Here is a 4788-nt window from a genome sequence, read left to right as displayed (position 1 = left end):
CAAAATGATGAGAAACGAGGCTAACTTTTTTTTTCAAAATTTCAAAAAACATGGGCTATAACCCATCGTTTTTGTCATTTCGTCATTTTTTTCAAATCCTCAAAAATGATGAAAAACGGCGCGCTATAGTATGCCGTACGATATGGGCTATAGCCCACGGTCCAAAATGATGAGAAACGAGGCTAACTTTTTTTTTCAAAATTTCAAAAAACATGGGCTATAACCCATCGTTTTTGTCATTTCGTCATTTTTTTCAAATCTTCAAAAATGATGAAAAACGGCGCGCTATAGTATGCCGTACGATATGGGCTATAGCCCACGGTCCAAAATGATGAGAAACGAGGCTAACTTTTTTTTTCAAAATTTCAAAAAACATGGGCTATAACCCATCGTTTTTGTCATTTCGTCATTTTTTTCAAATCTTCAAAAATGATGAAAAACGGCGCGCTATAGTATGCCGTACGATATGGGCTATAGCCCACGGTCCAAAATGATGAGAAACGAGGCTAACTTTTTTTTTCAAAATTTCAAAAAACATGGGCTATAACCCATCGTTTTTGTCATTTCGTCATTTTTTTCAAATCTTCAAAAATGATGAAAAACGGCGCGCTATAGTATGCCGTACGATATGGGCTATAGCCCACGGTCCAAAATGATGAGAAACGAGGCTAACTTTTTTTTTCAAAATTTCAAAAAACATGGGCTATAACCCATCGTTTTTGTCATTTCGTCATTTTTTTCAAATCTTCAAAAATGATGAAAAACGGCACGCTATAGTATGCCGTACGATATGGGCTATAGCCCACGGTCCAAAATGATGAGAAACGAGGCTAACTTTTTTTTTCAAAATTTCAAAAAACATGGGCTATAACCCATCGTTTTTGTCATTTCGTCATTTTTTTCAAATCTTCAAAAATGATGAAAAACTGCGCGCTATAGTATGCCGTACGATATGGGCTATAGCGCACGGTCCAAAATGATGAGAAACGAGGCTAACTTTTTTTTTCAAAATTTAAAAAAACATGGGCTATAACCCATCGTTTTTGTAATTTCGTCATTTTTTTCAAATCTTCAAAAATGATGAAAAACGGCGCGCTATAGTATGCCGTACGATATGGGCTATAGCCCACGGTCCAAAATGATGAGAAACGAGGCTAACTCTTTTTTCCAAAATTTCAAAAAACATGGGCTATAACCCATCGTTTTTGTCATTTCGTCATTTTTTTCAAATCTTCAAAAATTATGAAAAATGGCGCGCTATAGTATGCCGTACGATATGGGCTATAGCCCACGGTCCAAAATGATGAGAAACGAGGCTAACTTTTTTTTTCAAAATTTCAAAAAACATGGGCTATAACCCATCGTTTTTGTCATTTCGTCATTTTTTTCAAATCTTCAAAAATGATGAAAAACGGCGCGCTATAGTATGCCGTACGATATGGGCTATAGCCCACGGTCCAAAATGATGAGAAACGAGGCTAACGTTTTTTTTCAAAATTTCAAAAAACATGGGCTATAACCCATCGTTTTTTGTCATTTCGTCATTTTTTTCAAATCTTCAAAAATGATGAAAAACGGCGCGCTATAGTATGCCGTACGATATGGGCTATAGCCCACGGTCCAAAATGATGAGAAACAAGGCTAACTTTTTTTTTCAAAATTTCAAAAAACATGGGCTATAACCCATCGTTTTTGTCATTTCGTCATTTTTTTCAAATCCTCAAAAATGATGAAAAACGGCGCGCTATAGTATGCCGTACGATATGGGCTATAGCCCACGGTCCAAAATGATGAGAAACGAGGCTAACTTTTTTTTTCAAAATTTCAAAAAACATGGGCTATAACCCATCGTTTTTGTCATTTCGTCATTTTTTTCAAATCTTCAAAAATGATGAAAAACGGCGCCCTATAGTATGCCGTACGATATGGGCTATAGCCCACGGTCCAAAATGATGAGAAACGAGGCTAACTTTTTTTTTCAAAATTTCAAAAAACATGGGCTATAACCCATCGTTTTTGTCATTTCGTCATTTTTTTCAAATCTTCAAAAATGATGAAAAACTGCGCGCTATAGTATGCCGTACGATATGGGCTATAGCCCACGGTCCAAAATGATGAGAAAAGAGGCTAACTTTTTTTTTCAAAATTTCAAAAAACATGGGCTATAACCCATCGTTTTTGTCATTTCGTCATTTTTTTCAAATCTTCAAAAATGATGAAAAACTGCGCGCTATAGTATGCCGTACGATATGGGCTATAGCCCACGGTCCAAAATGATGAGAAACGAGGCTAACTTTTTTTTTCAAAATTTCAAAAAACATGGGCTATAACGCATCGTTTTTGTCATTTCGTAATTTTTTTCAAATCTTCAAAAATGATGAAAAACGGCGCGCTATAGTATGCCGTACGATATGGGCTATAGCCCACGGTCCAAAATGATGAGAAACGAGGCTAACTTTTTTTTTCAAAATTTCAAAAAACATGGGCTATAACCCATCGTTTTTGTCATTTCGTCATTTTTTTTAAATCTTCAAAAATGATGAAAAACGGCGCGCTATAGTATGCCGTACGATATGGACTATAGCCCACGGTCCAAAATGATGAGAAACGAGGCTAACTTTTTTTTTCAAAATTTCAAAAAACATGGGCTATAACCCATCGTTTTTGTCATTTCGTCATTTTTTTCAAATCTTCAAAAATGATGAAAAACGGCGCGCTATAGTATGCCGTACGATATGGGCTATAGCCCACGGTCCAAAATGATGAGAAACGAGGCAAAATTTCAAAAAACATAGGCTATAACCCATCGTTTTTGTCATTTCGTAATTTTTTTCAAATCTTCAAAAATGATGAAAAACTGCGCGCTATAGTATGCCGTACGATATGGGCTATAGCCCACGGTCCAAAATGATGAGAAACAAAGCTAACTTTTTTTTTCAAAATTTCAAAAAACATGGCTATAACCCATCGTTTTTGTCATTTCGTCATTTTTTTCAAATCTTCAAAAATGATGAAAAACGGCGCGCTATAGTATGCCGTACGATATGGGCTATAGCCCACGGTCCAAAATGATGAGAAACGAGGCTAACTTTTTTTTTCAAAATTTCAAAAAACATGGGCTATAACCCATCGTTTTTGTCATTTCGTCATTTTTTTCAAATCTTCAAAAATGATGAAAAACGGCGCGCTATAGTATGCCGTACGATATGGGCTATAGCCCACGGTCCAAAATGATGAGAAACGAGGCTAACTTTTTTTTTCAAAATTTCAAAAAACATGGGCTATAACCCATCGTTTTTGTCATTTCGTCATTTTTTTCAAATCTTCAAAAATGATGAAAAACTGGGCGCTATAGTATGCCGTACGATATGGGCTATAGCCCACGGTCCAAAATGATGAGAAACGAGGCTAACTTTTTTTTTCAAAATTTCAAAAAACATGGGCGATAACCCATCGTTTTTGTCATTTCGTCATTTTTTTCAAATCTTCAAAAATGATGAAAAACTGCGCGCTATAGTATGCCGTACGATATGGGCTATAGCGCACGGTCCAAAATGATGAGAAACGAGGCTAACTTTTTTTTTCAAAATTTCAAAAAACATGGGCTATAACCCATCGTTTTTGTCATTTCGTCATTTTTTTCAAATCTTCAAAAATGATGAAAAACGGCGCGCTATAGTATGCCGTACGATATGGGCTATAGCCCACGGTCCAAAATGATGAGAAACGAGGCTAACTTTTTTTTTCAAAATTTCAAAAAACATGGGCTATAACCCATCGTTTTTGTCATTTCGTCATTTTTTTCAAATCTTCAAAAATGATGAAAAACTGCGCGCTATAGTATGCCGTACGATATGGGCTATAGCTCACGGTCCAAAATGATGAGAAACGAGGCTAACTTTTTTTTTCAAAATTAAAAAAAACATGGGCTATAACCCATCGTTTTTGTCATTTCGTAATTTTTTTCAAATCTTCAAAAATGATGAAAAACGGCGCGCTATAGTATGCCGTACGATATGGGCTATAGCCCACGGTCCAAAATGATGAGAAACGAGGCTAACTTTTTTTTTCAAAATTTCAAAAAACATGGGCTATAACCCATCGTTTTTGTCATTTCGTCATTTTTTTCAAATCTTCAAAAATGATGAAAAACGGCGCGCTATAGTATGCCGTACGATATGGGCTATAGCCCACGGTCCAAAATGATGAGAAACGAGGCTAACTTTTTTTTTCAAAATTTCAAAAAACATGGGCTATAACCCATCGTTTTTGTCATTTCGTCATTTTTTTCAAATCTTCAAAAATGATGAAAAACGGCGCGCTATAGTATGCCGTACGATATGGGCTATAGCCCACGGTCCAAAATGATGAGAAACGAGGCTAACTTTTTTTTTCAAAATTTCAAAAAACATGGGCTATAACCCATCGTTTTTGTCATTTCTTAATTTTTTTCAAATCTTCAAAAATGATGAAAAACTGCGCGCTATAGTATGCCGTACGATATGGGCTATAGCCCACGGTCCAAAATGATGAGAAACGAGGCTAACTTTTTTTTTCAAAATTTCAAAAAACATGGGCTATAACCCATCGTTTTTGTCATTTCGTCATTTTTTTCAAATCTTCAAAAATGATGAAAAACGGCGCGCTATAGTATGCCGTACGATATGGGCTATAGCCCACGGTCCAAAATGATGAGAAACGAGGCTAACTTTTTTTTTCAAAATTTCAAAAAACATGGGCTATAACCCATCGTTTTTGTCATTTCGTCATTTTTTTCAAATCTTCAAA

Source organism: Protomyctophum bolini (genome assembly GCF_963924005.1).
Source record: "Protomyctophum bolini genome assembly, chromosome: 16".
In the NCBI taxonomy this organism is placed as follows: Eukaryota; Metazoa; Chordata; class Actinopteri; order Myctophiformes; family Myctophidae; genus Protomyctophum; species Protomyctophum bolini.
Note: the sequence above shows the minus strand (reverse complement) of the source record.